Raw genomic sequence first — 19,857 nt, forward strand, 5'->3', positions numbered from 1 at the left:
ATAACCAGTCCCATCGCCACAATAGGAATGCTTAATCACCCACTGGAGAAGTCTGGTTCATACCTCCATACGGCAAAAAATGGGCATCAAGACCATCAGGAAAGTGGATAGATTTCTATAACCACGGGGACCCAATCTGTGGTCAGCCCAATGATTCTTAATTTACCAAATCAGCTGCTAGATAATTGAGTGCTTTGTCAGCCAGGCTGGAAGATAATGACCACCATGTTTTCTGCCTCCAATAGCCAAAATACAGTTTACAGTAGTGATATAGCCTCCCCACTTGTATTACATGTGTTGTAAGCAAATCTGCCTTTTCTTGTATCAAGTATGATGGTTTTGGTAAGAGTAGTCGCTCCCCCTCCCTGTATATCCATACCCTCTTCCATAGTAGCCACCATGACCACGAGGACCTCCACCACGGGGGCCTCCCCTTCCTCCACCCCGCATGCCCATAGGTCGATGCCTTGCAGAGTCACCAAATGTCTACAAACAGTTTCTTATCATTAGTGTTGAATGTCAAGCAACGTGGTAAGATTATAGATTCAATGACAATACCTCTCTGTCTATTTTTCTCTGCTCATAGAATTTGATTCTTCCATTTATAGCTCCATTATCAATAGTGTTGTTTGAGAGTGAATCAAAAAATTCATCTTTGACATACACAGGCTTCACAAAAGAGGCTAATCAGCATCGACAAGACATTGATGATTCATAAATAGCAACCCATGAAAAATACATACCTTAACCTCTGGTTTTCCAGGAGACACCACATCGTCTTCTACAATGTTGTCATCATATTCATTTGGATTGTCAGCAAACTATCCATTGCTTTTACATAGATGGTCGTCCCATACTTCATCTTTGTTGAATTTCTCATTCATAGCCATGAAATCAAAGTCCTCTGCAAACTTGGCTACGGGACGTGCTTGCTAGAGAGGGAAATTAGTAAGACTGTATCAGACATGATTGCTGTGGATGGGAAATTAGTAAGACTACATTCCACTATTTTAAAGAAGAATACATCGATCATAATAATATATATAAATGATTTAATTCAAGCTATTAGATGCATGTGCAATTGACAGTTAAGTTAGCTGATCACAAGACATACCCCCTCTTGGATAATATTATGGACTAGTAAAACCTAATTTGTATTCACTCTTTTAAAGAATCTAAAATACGTTACGACAATGACACCCAGCTAGTTGCATTGTTCTGCAAAACACTGGAAAAAATATGCTTCGAGCAACCAAATTCATCCCCATTACATAGCTTTGGCACTACTCGAATACTAGAGAGAAGAGAGTAGATCCATCTCTCTAGTATCTACTCTGTTGTGCTACATTATTTAGTAGGCATTCCATGTCAAAATTGCCATAGTTCTAGCAAATAGAAATATGTATTTGCTTGTTGCAACAATCCACCAAGTAATGAACAGTGAGGTTGTTGTCTATTGGTGCTTTCACGAGCATGCTGGTGAAATTAAAAAATGTATAAGCATTTAATATCAATAATGTGCAACCTTTGTCCAAAATTAACTGTCGCAGAAATGAGTGTATCTAGACGCGTTTCGCTGTGTAGATACTAGATAAACTCATTTCGGCGACAGTTAATTCCAGACAGAGGGAGTTGTAATAGAAGATGTACTATTTCACAAATACTATCTCTGAAATATTGAATACCATCAGGTCACCCTTGATGTTTACAAAGTTCAAGAAAAAGAAAGACTGATAGTTAAATGTTCCAAATGTTGTTCTAGAAAAAATGTTACAAACCCGGTTAGTACTATATATAAAGCAATAACTTCAAAAGAATTAATGATTCCAGATTTGAAAAGCTTCAAGATAGCAAATCTTGTATTACTAAAAACGCATACCCGATTTGCTCTTCCCCGACCTCTTCCATGGCCTCGGCCTCTATTATTGTACTGAGCATATGAGGAAGCTTCAACAGGCTGAAATAAAAGTATTAAATACAAAGGGACTAATCACAATGTAGAAGAAACAGATTACTTGCTTAGTGAAATAAGTAGTAGCCTTCAGTTCAACTATTAGTAATCAAACATTCAATATTACCTTCTGACGAATGGGCTTTGGTGGTGGCAACAGAGGCTCCTTATTTTCAGATGGAGACCCCACATGTTTAGCCTTCAGTTCAGTCTGCTTAGCGTCTTTCTTTTCATTATTTGGCTCTAGCTATCGTGATGATATAACAAGAAGCAACCTGCGAGTGTGAACCTGCAAAAGAATTGGCATGTGCGGATGTAGTTGTAGAGGCAGTCTGAGAGGATGAAACCACATAAGGAGACTTATAAGATGGAGCGGATGGAGCCGTAGAGGCTGCCTGAGAGGATGAAACCACAGATGGAGACTTATAAGATGTAGCCACATCAGTAGTTTGCATGGTCTGTGATGAAGTCACGGAATTAGTTGGCAAAAGTTGTCCAGGAGTGACCAATGCAATTGACTCCACAACAGTGATTGCACTAGATGCAATGTCAGCAGTTGGTGGTTGAGAAGTTTGATAAGTTGACATAGAAACAGGTATATTTTCAGGCTTGTTAGCGCTAAGACAAGCCACACTACTGTCAGGTAGAACAACTGGCTTATTCTTCACTACAGAAGGCATGCCTTGGGATAGGGGGGTGCTGGTTTCAATTGTGGAAGTGGAAGGGTTGACAGGTGGGGGCGTTAAACCCACAGAGAATGCAGAAGCAAAAACAGATGACAACTTATTTGGCAGCTGGCTCACTTGGGTTTCAGTTGTAGATGCACTTGATGAAGCACTTGATGAGGCAGGAACTAACAACAATGTAGATGCAGATGCACCTAAAGTTTGGCTTTAACTGTTACTAGGTTGCAGTAAATAAGGAAAGTAGGGCATGCTTGGAAAGCCAGCTGGCAAAGATGCGTTGAGTCCAGGATATTGTACAAACTGCTGAAGGGCCTGTGGAACTGTCAAACCGTGTGGGGGGCGAAGAAAGGGTGGTTGCTGCAAATGAGCAAACCCAGTTGGTGCAGTGTAGTATCCTGGCGAGTACATTGATGGCATTGCAAGGCCACTTCCATTGACAGATGATGGCATAGATGAAGAGTTCCATGTAGGTAAGCTATGTAGAGGTTGAAATGGATTGCCTTGAAATGGTGGTGGCATCTGAATTCCGGACTGAACATTTTGTGAGGTAGGAGGCAAACTGCCTTGAAATGGAGATGGCATTTGAATCCCTGATTGAACATTTTGGGAGGTAGGGGCGAATTCCCTTGATATGGGGGTGGTATGCGAAGTCCTGCTTGCACATTTTGCGAGGTAGGAGGCAAATTTGAAGGAAATATGCCCTAGAGGCAATAATAAAGTTGTTATTTACATTTCCTTATATCATGATAAATGTTTATTATTCATGCTAGAATTGTATTAACCGAGAACTTAGTACATGTGTGAATACATAGACAAACAGAGTGTCCCTAGTATGCCTCTACTAGACTAGCTCGTTAATCAAAGATGGTTAAGTTTCCTAGCCATAGACATGTGTTGTCATTTGATGAACGGGATCACATCATTAGAGAATGATGTGATGGACAAGACCCATCCGTTAGCTTAGCAATATGATCGTTTAGTTTATTGCTATTGATTTCTTCATGACTTATACATGTTCCTATGACTATGAGATTATGCAACTCCCGAATACCGGAGGAACACTTAGTGTGCCATCAAACGTCACAACATAACTGGGTGATTATAAAGATGTTCTATAAGTGTTTCCGATGGTGTTTGTTGAGTTGCCATAGATCGAGATTAGGATTTGTCACTCCGATTGTCGGAGAGGTACCGGACCCTCTCGGTAATGCACATCGCTATAAGCCTTGCAAGCAATGTGACCAATGAGTTAGTTGCGGGATGATGCACTGCGGAACGAGTAAAGAGACTTGCTAGTAATGAGATTGAACTAGGTATGATGATACCGACGATCGAATCTCGGGCAAGTAACATACCGATGACAAAGGGAACAACGTATGTTGTTGTACGGTTTGACCGATAAAGATCTTCGTAGAATATGTAGGAACCAATATGAGCATCCAGGTTCCGTTGTTGGTTATTGATCAGAGAAGTGTCGCGGGCATGTCTACATAGTTCTCGAACCCGTAGGGTCCGCACGCTTAACGTTCGATGACGATTGGTATTATGAGTTTATGTGATTTGATGTACCGAAGGTTTTTTGGAGTCCCGGATGAGATCACGGACATGACGAGGAGTCTCTAAATGGTCAAGACATAAAGATTGATATATTGGACCATGTTGTTCGGACACCAGAAGTGTTTCGGAGAGTTTCGGATAAAACCGGAGTGCTAGAGGGTTACCGGAACCCCTCGGGAAGTTAATGGGCCATCATGGGCCTTAGAGGAGAGAGGGACGGCCAGGAGGTGGTGCGCGCCATAGTTCGAATTGGACAAGGGGTGGGGGCGGCGTCCCCCTCCTTCCTTATCTCCCCTTCCTCCTTCCTTCCCCTCCTTGTTGGACTAGGAAAGGGGGGGGAACCTATTCCTAGTAGGAGTAGGATTCCCCCCTTGGGGTGCTCCCCTTGAGGTTGGCCGCCCCCCTCCTCCCCTCCTTTATATACGGGGGAAGGGGCACCCATAGACACACAAGTTGATTTCTTAGCCGTGTGCGGTGCCCCCCTTCCACAGATTTCCACCTCGGTCATATTTGTCGTAGTGCTTAAGCGAAGCCCTGCGTCGGTAACTTCATCATCACCATCACCACGCCATCGTGCTGATGAAACTCTCCCTCAGCCTCAGCTGGATCTAGAGTTTGAGGGACATCATCGAGCTGAATGTGTGCAGATCACGGAGGTGTCGTGCGTTTGGTACTTGATCGGTTCGATCGTGAAGACGTTCGACTACATCAACCGCGTTACTAAACGCTCCCGCTTTCGGTCTACGAGGGTACGTGGACACACTCTCCCCGCTCGTTGCTATGTTTCTCCTAGATAGATCTTGCGTTATCGTAGGAAAATTTTCAAATACTATGTTCCCCAACAAAATTCCCTTGAAATGGTGGTGGCATCTGAATGCCTGGCTGCACATTTTGTGAGGTAGGAGGCAAATTCCCTTGAAATGGAGGTGGCATCTGAATTCCTGACTGGACATTTTGTGGGGTAGGATGCAAATTCCCTTGAGATGGTGGTGGCAGCTGAACCATTGACTGAACATTTTGTGAGGTAGGTTCAGCTATTGTTGTGCTTGCAGCAGGAGGCAAGTTTGTTGACAATGAGGAAGGACGAGCATAATGTGACTACACAAACAGAAAATAACGGTGAGCACAAAACAGAGCCTTGGATATCTAAGTAATCTAAAACAAGACTTCAAACAGAAAAAACAATAAAAGGTGTCTACTTTTTAAACAACCAGGGAGCAACATTTACCTGAATAATAGCTGGATCATTGTGTAAAGAAGCAGGTTGAGCTGGTGGAGAGGATTTGACTTTTAAATCCTGAAGTAAAACAACTAAAGGTAAGACAACAACTATGAAGATATTTAAGACAGGACTAACAGACTATACTCGGTACAGTAGTGATGAAAGTAGTATAGAAACCAAGGACATTTATCATGTCTTTGTCCTTCTCCAAATCCGATCCAGTATCATATATGTGTTCAAAACGCTTATGGACAGGATTGTTCAGATCTTGACTCGAGAACTCTTTACGAACCTATGATCTTGTTTCAAGCATTCTGAAACTAGTCCCGTGTAGGATGTAAATAAAGTAAAAACATATAGAATAACGATCTAAATGTCATAATCTCTAGAATGACAGTTTTCAAGGTACCCTAACAATGATCCTGCGAACCCAAATCAGCTAGCATGAAAATGAACCTGCTAGGATCCCAATCTTGGCAAGCTTGCTAATGAGCGTCTATCATCCCACAATTTTCCATCAATGCTCAAATTTAATAAAATACTCCCTCCGCCTGGAACTAGTTGACGCTCAGACAGATGTATGTAGACGTATTTGAGTGCTAGATACATCCGTTGGAGCATCAACTAATTCTAGACAGAGGATAGGTACATAATAGGAGCTCAAACAGATGTAGCTACACGTATTGTAGTGCTAGATACATCTGTTTGAGCGTCAACTAATTACAGACAGAGGAAGTACCACATAGCTAAGGTTTATAAACCTCTAACTAATCAACTTCCCATTTTGGTTGTGCCAAACTTGGGATTGCAAAATAATTAAGTTGCTTTCCAACATTTCCCATAAACCTTTTTGAACGTGGTGTGAGGAAAGCATGTGGTGAAATTTCCAAATTCTACCATGTCAAACCAGAAAAAAAATAGATGTGCAATGTAATAACAACGTACGGATATAGCTACAAACTATACAAGTATTGAACATATTCTGATTACTACTTCAATTCTAACAGCAAAAACATGGCAAGAAATTGTAGTAATGTATCTGATTTCCATCAATCATCATTACCTTTATATCACTTCCTCGAAAGAGTATGTATTCATATATCTTATCACTAGCAGGAATCTGTTGACCATCCTTCTTACGACCTTCACTTCCAAATGAACGAACTGCGATGTAGTACAATACAGAATAGTCCAGTAAAAATGTGAATGTGCCACATGAGAAGAATTACTTAAACTTAGTGACTTCCAGACTCCAATCTCTTATTGATGTATGGACAAAATATTGTTCAGACGTCAAAATTTCTTGCAGCAAACATTTCCTAATGGATCCCACTTCTACGTAGATCAAATATAGTTAGCTCCTATTATGTACCTATCCAAGTATGGGAGAAAGATCAGGAAGGTCGAACATACGTCTATAAGAGAAAATTTTGCTTCTTCAGCGCTACTAAAAAAATGTGTGGCCTTTACTATTTGCCAACCATTCCCAAAAAGGAAAAATCTATGAAGTGGAATATGTTGCCAAAAATTAAAGCCTTTGCTTGCTTGTCCATAATTGATAGTTAAACAAATGCGCGCACAGACACAATGGGGGCCTTGAACATGCATTAATCCACACTCCAAACATGGCAAAGGTTCCAAGCCCCTTTCAGCTATACAACAACATCCCAAATATAAACTCTCACAAGATTTGGCGCGAAGTCATTAATGTTAATGTGTTGCTACTTGCAATTTGATTACTGTAAATGGACAGAAAATAGAAGACTTTCAAGTGGTTATGTGCTTGTGTAACGCCAGGATAATTAAGCTACAGTGAACCTATGTTAATGATGTCACGTCACCTCCACTACTGTTGCTAATCTATCGTTAGTTCAAAAACCAATTCAAAAATCAATTCAAAATATGGCAAACAACAAAAGTTTTCAAACATTGAAACAAAAATGTTCGGTTGGTGCCAAATATTGCACTGATAATTACTGTGGAGAAATTTTTTATAGAAAATTCCTAAATATTTTAAAGTGAAATAAAATAGAAAAGAAAATAAATAAAAATAAAAAGTGAAAATAAAACAAAAGAAAAGAAAAACAAAGAAAAGCCCCCCACTATGCCAACCAGCCCAGCTGGCCACTAGGCCGGCCCAAGCAGCTCACCCCCACTCCTCTCCTTATCCCCTAGACCCCGAAACCCTAGCCCAACTGCCCCACGAACCCCACTCACTCCTCCCTCTCTCCCCCGACTGGATCGGGATCGGGCGACCCCGACCCCGTCGCCGCGCCGTCGCAGCCACCTCGTCGACGTCGCATCGCCACCCCCTGGAGAACCACCTCGTCGGACTGCCTCCCCGTCTTCGACGGCGTCGTCCCCGTCGTCCTCCCCACGCCCCACTGCCCCGTTCCCTGCGACCCGCCGTTAGATCCCTTCCTTCCCCTCTATCGCCGGCGCCGTCCACAGCACGCACGCGCACACCGTCCCATAGACGCGCCAAGCCGCGCCCCCTGCACGTGCTTGTGCGTGCACACCCGCAGCCGCCTGTGGCCTTGCCCCCTACTGCTAGTCCGCCGTAGCCGCTCACCACACCCCGGCCCCTTCTCCCTCCCTGCTATACCGTCCACCACTGGCTCGCGCCCTACCTCGCCCTCACGCGCGCGCTTGGGATGGCCCTGTCGCCGGAGCCCCTGGCTCGCTCGCCGGCCCGACCGCGCCGCCCCTGCTGCTGCTGCCAGCTGCTGCAACCGCCGCGCGCCTTTCTTGCGCTAACCGCGCCCGCTCGCTCCATCGTGCCCGCTCGCCGCTGACCCCGCTCTTGGCCTTCTCACTGCACACCCCGGCGACGCCCGCTGTTGGCTACGACCGCGGCCATGACCACCGGCGCACCGCCCCGGCGCCCTACTTCTCCCACTGCCCCGCCGGGCCTTGCCGACCCCTCCTTGCTCGCTGCCGTTCGCCGAGTCCCCCTCCTGCCCCCGCCGCCGATGGCCCCGGCCTCGCATTGCTAACGGGCGGGCTGTGGCTACGCCCACATGCCCGTCCCCAGCGCCCGCTAGGCCCCCTCTAGGCCACTGCCGAACAGGGCCACTGCCCAGGACATTTAAAAAAGAATTAGTTAAAAAGTATAAATAAAATAAATTGATTAATTAATTAACTTAACTAATCATGTTTAATTAACCTAATCAATTAACTAACCTAACTAATCTGTTAATTAAACTAATTAAATTGGTTAATTAGTTAGCAGTGTATGACATGCGGGACCCATACATCAGTTTGATCAATCAAGTCATGATGATGTCAGCAAACACTATTCTGAATAATGTGAATTTAAAATAATTAAATAAATCCTAAAAATGATTTAAATCTTTGAAAATTAATATAAAATAAATCGTAGCTCGGATAGAAAAACTTTGTACATGAAAGTTGCTCAAAACGATGAGATGAATCCGGATACGCAGCCTATCCGTCCTCCACACATGCCTAGCATAGCAAACACGCAACTTCCCCCCTTCGATTCATTTATCCGAAAATGCAAAATACCGGGGATACTTTCCCGGATGTTTCCCTCCTTCGCCGATATCACCTCCTACTGCGTTAGAGCACATCTAGCACCGTTACTTGTTATGTCATGCATCGATATGCATTGTATTCATTGTTTCTCCCCCCTCTTCTCTCCGGTAGACTACGAGACTGACGCCGCTGCTGGAGCCCCGGTCGACTACGTTGTTGACGACCCCTACTTGCCAGAGCAACCAGGCAAGCCCCCCTTGATCACCAGATATCGCATATTCTTCTCTCTACTGTTTGCATTAGAGTAGTGTAGCATGTTACTGCTTTTGGTTAATCCTATTCTATTGCATAGCTTGTCATTGTTTCTACAGTCGTTGATACCTTACCTGCAATCCTAAATGCCTAGTATAGGATGCTAGTTTATCATCAGTGACCCTCCATTCTTATCCGTCTGCCATGATATACTATCAGGCTGTGATCACTAGGGAGGTGATCACGGGTATATATTATATATTTTATACATGATACATGTGATGACTAAAGACGGGTCGGCTCGTAGAGTACCCGCGAGTGATTCACGAATTGAGGCTGAAAGGACCTTTGTCCCAATGGCCCTCTGGGTGGATCTTTGTGGCGGAGCGACAGGGCAGGTCGAGACCACCTAGGAGAGAGGTGGGCCTGGCCCTGGTCGGCGTCTGTGGTTACTTCTAAATAACACGCTTAACGAGATCTTGGTATTTGATCTGAGTCTGGCCACTGGCCTATACGCACTAACCAACTACGTGGGAACAGTTCTGATCACTCAACGTCATGGTATCAGCCGAAGCCTTCGCGATGTCAGCTACTGAGCAACGCGCGTCGGGTTGGACCGTGTAATGCAACTTCCTTGGAAATGGAGGTTGCTAGGTCTGCTCACCGGCCACCCTCGCAACATGCAGGTGTGCAATGGGTGATGGGCCCAGACCCCTGCGTCATAGGATTTAGACCGGCGTGCTGACCTCTCTGTTGTACCTAGGTGGGGCTGCGACGTGTTGATCTTCCGAGGCCGGGCACAACCCAGGAAAGTGTGTCCAGCCAAAGGGGATCGAGCGTGTTGGGAAATGTGGTGCACCCCTGCAGGGAAGTTTATCTATTCGAATAGACGTGTCCCTCGGTAAAAGGACGACCCGGAGTTGTACCTTGACCTTATGACAACTAGAACCGGATACTTAATAAAATTCACCCTTCCAAGTGCTAGATACAACCCGGTGATCGCTCTCTGATAGGGTAATGAGGGGAGGATCACCGGGTAGGATTATGCTATACAATGCTACTTGGTGAACTTACCATCTACTCTCTTCTATATGCTTTAAGATGGAGGCTGCCAGAAGTGTAGTCTTCGATAGGACTAGCTATCCCCCTCTTATTCTGGCATTCTGCAGTTCAGTCCACATATGTTACCCTTTTCCATTTGATACCAATGCATACATATGTAGTGTAGCTCCTTGCTTGCGAGTACTTTGGATGAGTACTCACGGTTGCTTTTCTCCCCCCTTTTCCCCTTTCTATACCCAGTTGTTGTAACCAGACGTTGGAGTCTAGGAGCCACACGCCACCATCGACGACGACTCCTACTACTATGGAGGTGCCTACTACTACATGTAGGCCGCTGACAACGACCATGAGTAGTTTAGGAGGATCCCAGGCAGGAGGCATGCGCCTCTTTCGATATGTATCCCAGTTTGTGCTAGCCATCTTATGGCAACTTGTTTACCTATGTATGTACTCAGATATTGTTGCTTCCGCTGACTCGTCTATGATCGAGCTCTTGTATTCGATCCCTCGAGGCCCCTGGCTTGTAATATGATGCGTATGACTTATTTTATTTGTAGAGTTGTGTTGTGATATCTTCCCGTGAGTCCCTGATCTTGATCATACACGTTTGCGTGTATGTTTAGTGTACGATTGAATCGGGGGCGTCACAAGTTAGTATCAGAGCCGACTGCCTGTGGGAATCCCCTTCCACACTCCTTGGCCGAAGTCAAGTCTAGACATTACAAAACTTTTACTAACATGGTTGTGTGTCTTACGGGCCCACGTAGCGATTTGGGTGGTATTAGGATCTTTTACTCCTCAATTTTACTCTGGAAGTCTGAACTCTTTTCTACTCGGGTTAAACAAATTTACTAACTCTAACATTAGGATCCCGTGACCACGTTCACCCCAAAGTTGGATAAGCCCTAGTTATCCCTTAGAGTAGTATATTGAATAATATCCACACTGTCATTTGACTCCTTTGAAACATCTTTGTTTTCAGATGGAACCCACGAGGCAGCTCGTGCGCCACACGATGGCCATTGGTGTCTCAGGATCACCTGCTGTGTTAGCTGAGATGATGACCTATCTTGGTTATGGCTGGCACCCTGAGTACACCGTGTACAAGCAATACCAGGACTTTAACCAGGAGCAGTACCGTGCCATCGTCCACCTCTACTCTCGGGAGTATGACTCCACTATTGTGTTGCACATTGCTCATGGTGTTGGAGTGACTATCGCTATGGCAGTACACGATGCTGCCTATGCTGCTCTCACACGTCTTCGTGGAGAGTATCAGGAATTGGACACCTCCCCTTTTAGGCACATTGCTATCGCGTCCGGTGTTGGTGTGGAGGGACACCACACTGTTGCCTACTCCACTGTCACCCGAGAGCCCTTCTACCATTCGAACCTGGTTCTGCATGCTGATGGGCTAGATAGAGCTAACCGAGCTCTTCACTACGAGTTGTACACCACCCGTCAGCACCTTTACCGTGTTGTAACATTGTTGCACCCCCTTGTCCGATCTGGTGATCTGCCGCGTTCTATGATCTACCCAGCCAGGACCATGATGCCCCAGGGTGTCGGCTGGCCAGATGTGGGAGGCTACTCTCCCGCACTTGGTCCTCTTCTGCCACCTGAGTGTCGGGTTCTGCACCAGAGTATCCGCAGACCCCAGGCTACTGACGTGGAGGACTTCCCGTCGCGTAACTACCAGCTGTCAAGCTACACCTACCTCCACAGTTCCTCTTGGGACTGATGTAGGCTTGCTTATTAGTATTAGATGCATTCACCGTGAGCCTGCGTGCTGCCTATGATGTTCTTAGTCTATGTACTGAACTCTGCGTACCGAACTCTATGCATGATCCCTTTTGTCAGATATGTCGACTACTATGTAGTAACTATCGTTCTTCTTTCCTTGTGCATGCTTCATCGTGAATGATGCTTGTCTTTGCAAATTTCTCAATGCTGAACTACCCCTGTTATATTTTAGCAGGATGGTTAGACCAGGTGGTCGTGGTCGTGGTGGCAACGCCCCACCACCGCCCGAGTACATGGCTGGTATGATCCAATAGTTCGAGCTGAATCGGCAGTTCATGGAGAATATGATGGCTCAGTTTCCTCGCCCCAATATGAACCAGCAGCCAGCCTAAGTGACTCTGCAGGATTTCATGTGCCTCAACCCAATTGTGTACCACAACTCAACTTAGCCTCTACATGCTGATGACTAGCTCTGTGTCATCACCTATGAGATGGAGTCTGCTGATGTAGCCCCTGCCAGCTATGTCACCTGTGCTTCCTTCTTATTGATGGGACCCGCTGCTCAATGGTGGGACAGCCACAGGCGTACTCTGCCGGTTGGATCAATCATCACCTGGCCAGACTTTCCAAGCTGCTTTCCGTGCCCGCTTCATTCCTCAGGGAGTCATGGACCGGAAGAAGCGTGAGTTCCGCAATCTCACCCAGGGCAACAAAACTGTGGAAACTTATCAGCGGGTGTTTCTGGACTTACCCCGCTATGCTGAAGAGGACATTGCAACTGATGCACGCAGACAGGAGAAGTTCCATGATGGCCTTCAAGCTGACATCAAGCTCGCACTTCTAGTGCATGACTTTACTGATTTCGCCACCTTGGTGAACAAGGCCATCAATGTCGAAACTGGTCTGCAGGAACACCAGAGCTCTCACAGGCGCAACCGTGACACAGACTCATCTTCGGGCCCGCCCTCGCAGAAGTGTAGAATATGGATTCCCAACAACATGTACCAGCCAACTGCACCTGCTCCAAGGCAGTCCTATGTTGCACCGCGTCTGCCTCCCCCCACCATCTAGGCAGCCAAGACTTCCAGCTCCACCACCCCGAGCTCCTGTTCCCACTCCCAGTAATGGTCTGTGCTATAAGTGTGGTCAACTAGGTCACCTTGCCAGGAACTGCTATCAGAATCAGAATCAGAACCAGAATCAACTAGCCCTTCCCGCAGCTGGCCGTGGAAACAACCAGGCCCGCAACAACAATGCCAAGCCTTATGGTCATGTTCATGCCAACCACGTTGATCTCAATGAAGCTCAAGACCAGCCTGCTACTGTGATGGGTACACTCCTCATAAATTCATTACCAGCATTTGTTTTATTGGATATAGGTGCATCACATTCATTCATGTCAGAGGATTTTGCATTCATGCATGGCATTAAAAGCGAAGACATGAACACTTCGCTATTAGTACACACCCCCGCGGGCCAATGTTTGACCTCCATGATTTGCAACAACGTCCCCGTTGAAATCGAAGGACTAGAATTCCTTGTCTCTCCCATCGTACTGAAGTCTTGTAGCATTGACCTCATTCTAGGGATGGATTGGTTGAAAGCGCATACTGCTTCTATAGTTTGCACCACTAAAACCGTCCATCTGCTACACCCTTCTGATAAAATAGTTACTTACCAGGCTCATCTGGTTCGAAATGCCGACGCACGGCTTTATGCCTTGAATGCATTGAACGCTGCACCACTCAAGGGCATTGAAAACATTCCCGTCATTCACGAATTCCAAGACGTCTTTCTGGAAGAACTTCCACGAATTCCCCCTGCTAGAGTTGTCGAATTCATCATCGACTTGAAACCAGGCACCACCCCTATAGCCAAACGACCCTACAAGATGCCACCGCATGAACTCATTGAGCTTAAGGAGGAAACTGACAAATCTCTTCGCTCGCCGTAGTTACTCTCCTTGGGGAGCACCTTCTCTCTTTGTTAAGAAGAAGTATGGGATGAACCGATTAGTCCAAGACTACCGTCCTATTAACCAAGCCACCATTCAGAACAAATATCCCCTTCCTCGGATCAATGATCTTTATGATCAACTGCCTGGTTCATCAGTGTTCTCCAAACTCGACTTGAGGTTGGGTTACCACCAGATCCGTGTTCATGAAGAGGATATCCCAAAGACCACCTTCGTGACTCGATATGGATCATACGAGTACACCGTCATGTCATTCAGCTTAATGAATGCTCCAACCACCTTCTCTCGTCTGATGAACTATATATTCATGGATTACCTCGACAAGTTCGTCGTGGTTTATCTTGATGATACCCTTGTATTTTCCAAGAGCAAAGAAGAACATGTTGAACATCTTCGTCTTGTGCTGGAAAATCTTCGAGAGCATCAACTCTACGCTAAGTATTCCAAGTGTGAATTCTAGCTACCCGAAGTAACCTATCTTGGGCATGTCATCTCCAAGGATGGTATTGCCGTCAACCCTGAACGAGTCCAGGCTATTCTCGATTGGACTCCTTCGAAGAATGTTAAGCAAGTCAAAAGTTTTCTCGGACTCGCCACCTATTGTCGTCGATTTGTCGAGAACTTCTCCAAGATCGCCAGGCCTCTGACTAACCTGTTTCATAAGGACGCCAAGTTCCAATGGACAGACAAGTGTCAGGAAAGTTTCCAGGCACTCAAAGACAAGTTCACTTTTGCCCCAGTGATTGCTCCACCTGATACTAAGTAGGATTTCGTCATTTACAGTGACGCTTCCCGTCAAGGATTAGGTTGTGTCCTAATGCAAGAGCGTAGAGTGATTGCTTATGCCTCTCATCAACTGCACCCTCACGAAGAAAACTACACAGTTCACGACCTCGAGCTTGCTGTTGTCATTCATGCTCTGAAGCAGTGGCGACATTACCTTCTCGATAATCATTGCGAGATCTTCATCGACCACCAAAGTCTGAAGTATCTGTTTACTCAGCCAGACCTGAACCTCCGTCGGCAGAGATGAATGGAGACTGTTGCAGACTTTAACGTGGGTATATCCTATACGCCAGGCAAGGCTAATGTAATGGCTGATGCCTTGAACCACAAGTCTTACTACAACCACCTCCAGGTTCGAAAAGTTCAGCCCTCGCTTGTCAAAGATTTTAGGAAGCTGAACCTTCATATTGTTCCTCCTGGTGTACTCGCTCCCTGATACGTCTCCAACGTATCTATAATTTTTGATTGCTCCATGCTATATTATCTACTGTTTTGGACATTATTGGGCTTTATTGTCCACTTTTATATTATTTTTGGGACTAACCTATTAACCGGAGGCCCAGCCCAGACTTGCTGTTTTTTTGCCTGTTTTAGGGTTTCGAAGAAAAGGAATATCAAACGGAGTCCAAACGGAATGAAACCTTCGGGAACGTGATTTTCTCAACGAACAAGACCCAGGAGACTTGGACCCTACATCAAGACACAAAATAGGAGGCCACGAGGTAGGGGGCGCGCCTCCCCCCCCCTCCCCAGGTGCGCCCTCCACCCTCGTGGGCCCCCTGCTGCTCTACCGACGTACTCCTTCCTCCTATATATACCTACGTACCCCCAAATGATCATATACAGAGCCAAAAACCTAATTCCACCGCCGCAACTTTCTGTATCCACGAGATCCCATCTTGGGGCCTGTTTCGGAGCTCCACCGGAGGGGGCATTGATCACGGAGGGCTTCTACATCAACACCATAGCCCCTCCGATGAAGTGTGAGTAGTTTACCTCAGACCTACGGGTCCATAGTTATTAGCTAGATGGCTTCTTATCTCTTTTTGGATCTCAATACAATGTTCTCCCCCTCTCTTGTGGAGAACTATTCGATGTAATCTTCTTTTTGCGGTGTGTTTGTTGAGATCGATGAATTGTGGGTTTATGATCAAGTCTATCTATGAATAATATTTGAATCTTCTCTGAATTCCTTTATGTATGATTGGTTATCTTTGCAAGTCTCTTCGAATTATCAGTTTGGTTTGGCCTACTAGATTGATCTTTCTTACAATGGGAGAAGTGCTTAGCTTTGGGTTCAATCTTGCGGTGTCCTTTCCCAGTGACAGTAGGGGCAGCAAGGAACGTATTGTATTGTTACCATCGAGGATAACAAGATGGGGTTTTCATCATATTGCATGCGTCTATCCCTCTACATCATGTCATCTTGCTTAAGGTGTTACTCTGTTTTTAACTTAATACTCTAGATGCATGCTGGATAGCGGTCGATGAGTGGAGTAATAGTAGTAGATGCAGGCAGGAGTCGGTCTACTTGTCTCGGACGTGATGCCTATGTACATGATCATACCTAGATATTCTCATAACTATGCTCATTTCTGTCAATTGCTCAACAGTAATTTGTTCACCCACCGTAGAATACTTATGCTCTCGAGAGAAGCCACTAGTGAAACCTATGGCCCTCGGATCTATCTTCATCATATTAATCTCCTACTACTTAGTTATTTCCTTTGCTTTTTTACTTTGCCTTTATTTTACTTTGCATCTTTAACACAAAAATACCAAAAATATTATCTTATCATATCTATCAGATCTCACTCTCGTAAGTGGGCGTGTAGGGATTGACAACCCCTATTTGCGTTGGTTGCGAGGATTTATTTGTTTTGTGCAGGTACGAGGGACTCGCGCGTAGCCTCCTACTGGATTGATACCTTGGTTCTCAAAAACTAAGGGAAATAGTTACACTACTTTGGCGCATCATCCCTTCCTCTTCGGGGAAAACCAACGCAGTGCTCAAGAGGTAGCAAGAAGGATTTCTGGCACCGTTGCCGGGGAGGTCTACGCAAAAGTCAACATACCAAGTACCCATCACATACCCTTATCTCCCGCATTACATTATTTGCCATTTGCCTCTCGTTTTCCTCTCCCCCACTTCACCCTTGCCGTTTTATTCGCCCTCTCTCTCTATCCTACCTCTCTTTCTCTATTTGCCTCTTTTTGCCCACTTGCTTTTTGTTTGCTTGTGTGTTAGTTTGCTTGCTTCTCATGATGGCTCAAGATAATACTAAATTGTGTGACTTCACCAATACCAACAACAATGATTTTATTAGCACTTCGATTGCTCCTCTTACGGATGCTGAATCTTGTGAAATTAATACTGCTTTGCTGAATCGTGTCATGAAAGATCCGTTTTCCGGCCTTCCTAGTGAAGATGCCGCTACCCATCTAACTAGCTTCATTGATTTGTGTGATATGCAAAAGAAGAAAGATGTGGATAATGATATTGTTAAATTGAAACTATTTCCTTTTCTGCTTAGAGATCGTGCTAAAGCTTGGTTTTCAATCTTGTGCCTAAAAATTTGATAATCAATAAAAATGACGAAATTCCTAAATATGGTAGATGCCTCATTGAAGAATTTCCTACCAAAGATGACAATACCTAGATCTACCCTTGCTTGTTATGCCTAGCTAGGGGCGTTAAACGATAGCGCTTGTTGGGAGGCAACCCAATTTTATTTTTATTCCTTTCTTTTTGATCCTGTTTAGTAATAAATAATTTATCTAGCCTCTGTTTTGGTTGTGTTTTTTGTGTTTAATTAGTGTTCGTGCCAAGTAGAACCGTTGGGAAGACTTGGGGAAAGTCTTGTTACACTTGCTGTAAAAAACAGAAACTTTAGCGTTCACGAGAACTACTGCCATTTTTATTTGGAAAGTGATATTTAGTTGATTCTTTTTGCAGATGATTAATAGATATATTCCTCACGTCCATAAGTTTATTTTAGAATTTTTGGGGTTCCAGATCTTGTTCTAGATACAGATTACTACAGACTATTCTGTTTTTTGACAGATTCTGTTTTTCGTGTGTTGTTTGCTTATTTTGATGAATCTATGGCTAGTAAAGTAGTTTATAAACCATAGAGAAATTGGAATACAGTAGGTATATCACCAATATAAATAAAGAATGAGTTCATTACAGTACCTTGAAGTGGTCTTTTATTTTCTTTCGCTAACGGAGCTCATGAGATTTTCTACTTTAAGTTTTGTGTTGTGAAGTTTTCAAGTTTTGGGTAAAGATTTGATGGATTATGGAACAAGGAGTGGCAAGAGCCTAAGCTTGGGGATGCCCATGGCACCCCCAAGATAATCTAAGGACACCTAAAATCTAAAGCTTAGGGATGCCCCAGAAGGCATCCCCTATTTCGTCTACTTCTATCGGTAACTTTACTTGGAGCTATATTTTTATTCGCCACATGATATGTGTTTTGCTTGGAGCGTCTTGTATGATTTGAGTCTTCACTTTTTAGTTTACCACAATCATCCTTGCTGTACACACCTTTTGAGAGAGCCATACAAGATTTGGAATTTGTTAGAATACTCTATGTGTTTCGCTTATATCTTTTGAGTTATGTAGTTTTGCTCTAGTACCTCACTTATATCTTTTAGAGCACGGTGGTGGATTTGTTTTATAGAAACTATTGATCTCTCATGCTTCACTTAGATTATTTTGAGAGTCTTAAGTAGCATGGTAATTTGCTTAAAATCCTAATATGCTTGGTATACAAGATTAATAATAAAACTTTCTTATGAGTGTGTTGAATACTATGAGAAGTTTGATGCTTGATAATTGTTTTGAGATATAAAGATGGTGATATTAAAGTTGTGCTAGTTGAGTAGTTGTGACTTTGAGAAATACTTGTGTTAAAGTTTGTGATTCCCGTAGCATGCACGTATGGTGAATCGTTATGTGATGAAGTCGGAGCATGATTTATTTTTTGATTGTCTTCCTTATGAGTGGCGGTTGGGGACGAGCCATGGTATTTTCCTACCAATCTACCCCCCTAGGAGCATGCGCGTAATACTTTTCTTTGATAACTTGTAGATTTTTGCAATAAGTATATGAGTTCTTTATGACTAATGTTGAGTCCATGGATTATACGCACTCTCACCCTTCCACCTTTGCTAGCCTCTCTAATACCGCGCACCTTTCGCCGGTATCATACACCCACCATATACCTTCCTCAAAAAAGCCACCATACCTACCTATTATGGCATTTCCATAGCCATTCCGAGATATAATGCCATGCAACTTTCCACCTTTCCGTTTATTATGACACACTCCATCATTGGCATATTGCTTAGCATGATCATGTAGTTGACATCGTATTTGTGGCAAAGCCACCATTCATAATTCTTTCATACGTGTCACTCTTGATTCATTGCATATCGCGGTACACCGCCGGAGGAATTCATATAGAGTCAGATTTTGTTCTAAGTATCGAGTTGTAATTGTTGAGTTGTAAGAAAAATAAAAGTGTGATGATCATCATTATTAGAGCATTGTACCAGTGAGGAAAGGATGATGGAGACTATGATTCCCCCACAAGTCAGGATGAGACTCCGGACGAAAAAAGAGAAAGAAAAGAGGCCAAAAAAGAGAGAAAAGGCCCGACTAAAAAAATGAGAGAAAAAGACAGAAGGGACAATGTTACTATCCTTTTACCACACTTGTGCTTCAAAGTAGCACCATGATATTCATAGTAGAGAGTCTCTCATGTTATCACTTTCATATACTAGTGGGAATTTTTCATTGTAGAACTTGGCTTGTATATTCCAATGATGGGCTTCCTCAAAATGCCCTAGGTCTTCATGAGCAAGCAAGTTGGATGCACACCCACTTAGTTTCGTTTGGAGCTTCCATATACTTATAGCTCTAGTGCATCCGTTGCATGGCAATCCTTACTCACTCACATTGATATCTATTGATGGGCACCTCCATAGCCCGTTGATACGCCTAGTTGATGTGAGACTATCTTCTCCCTTTTTGTCTTCTCCACAACCACCATTCTATTCCACCTGTAGTGCTATGTCCATGGCTCACGCTCATGTATTGCGTAAAGATTGAAGAAGT

The 19,857-nt window shown here is 44.3% G+C and overlaps 1 pseudogene; it reads right to left on the reverse strand.

Annotated features, from left to right (window-relative positions):
- Positions 1-324: 324 nt before the first annotated feature.
- The window catches only part of LOC119333391, an 82,446-nt pseudogene continuing 62,913 nt past the window's right edge, over positions 325-19,857 (reverse strand).

This window comes from Triticum dicoccoides, chromosome 7A (genome assembly GCF_002162155.2).
Source record: "Triticum dicoccoides isolate Atlit2015 ecotype Zavitan chromosome 7A, WEW_v2.0, whole genome shotgun sequence".
NCBI classification, from domain to species: domain Eukaryota; kingdom Viridiplantae; phylum Streptophyta; class Magnoliopsida; order Poales; family Poaceae; genus Triticum; species Triticum dicoccoides.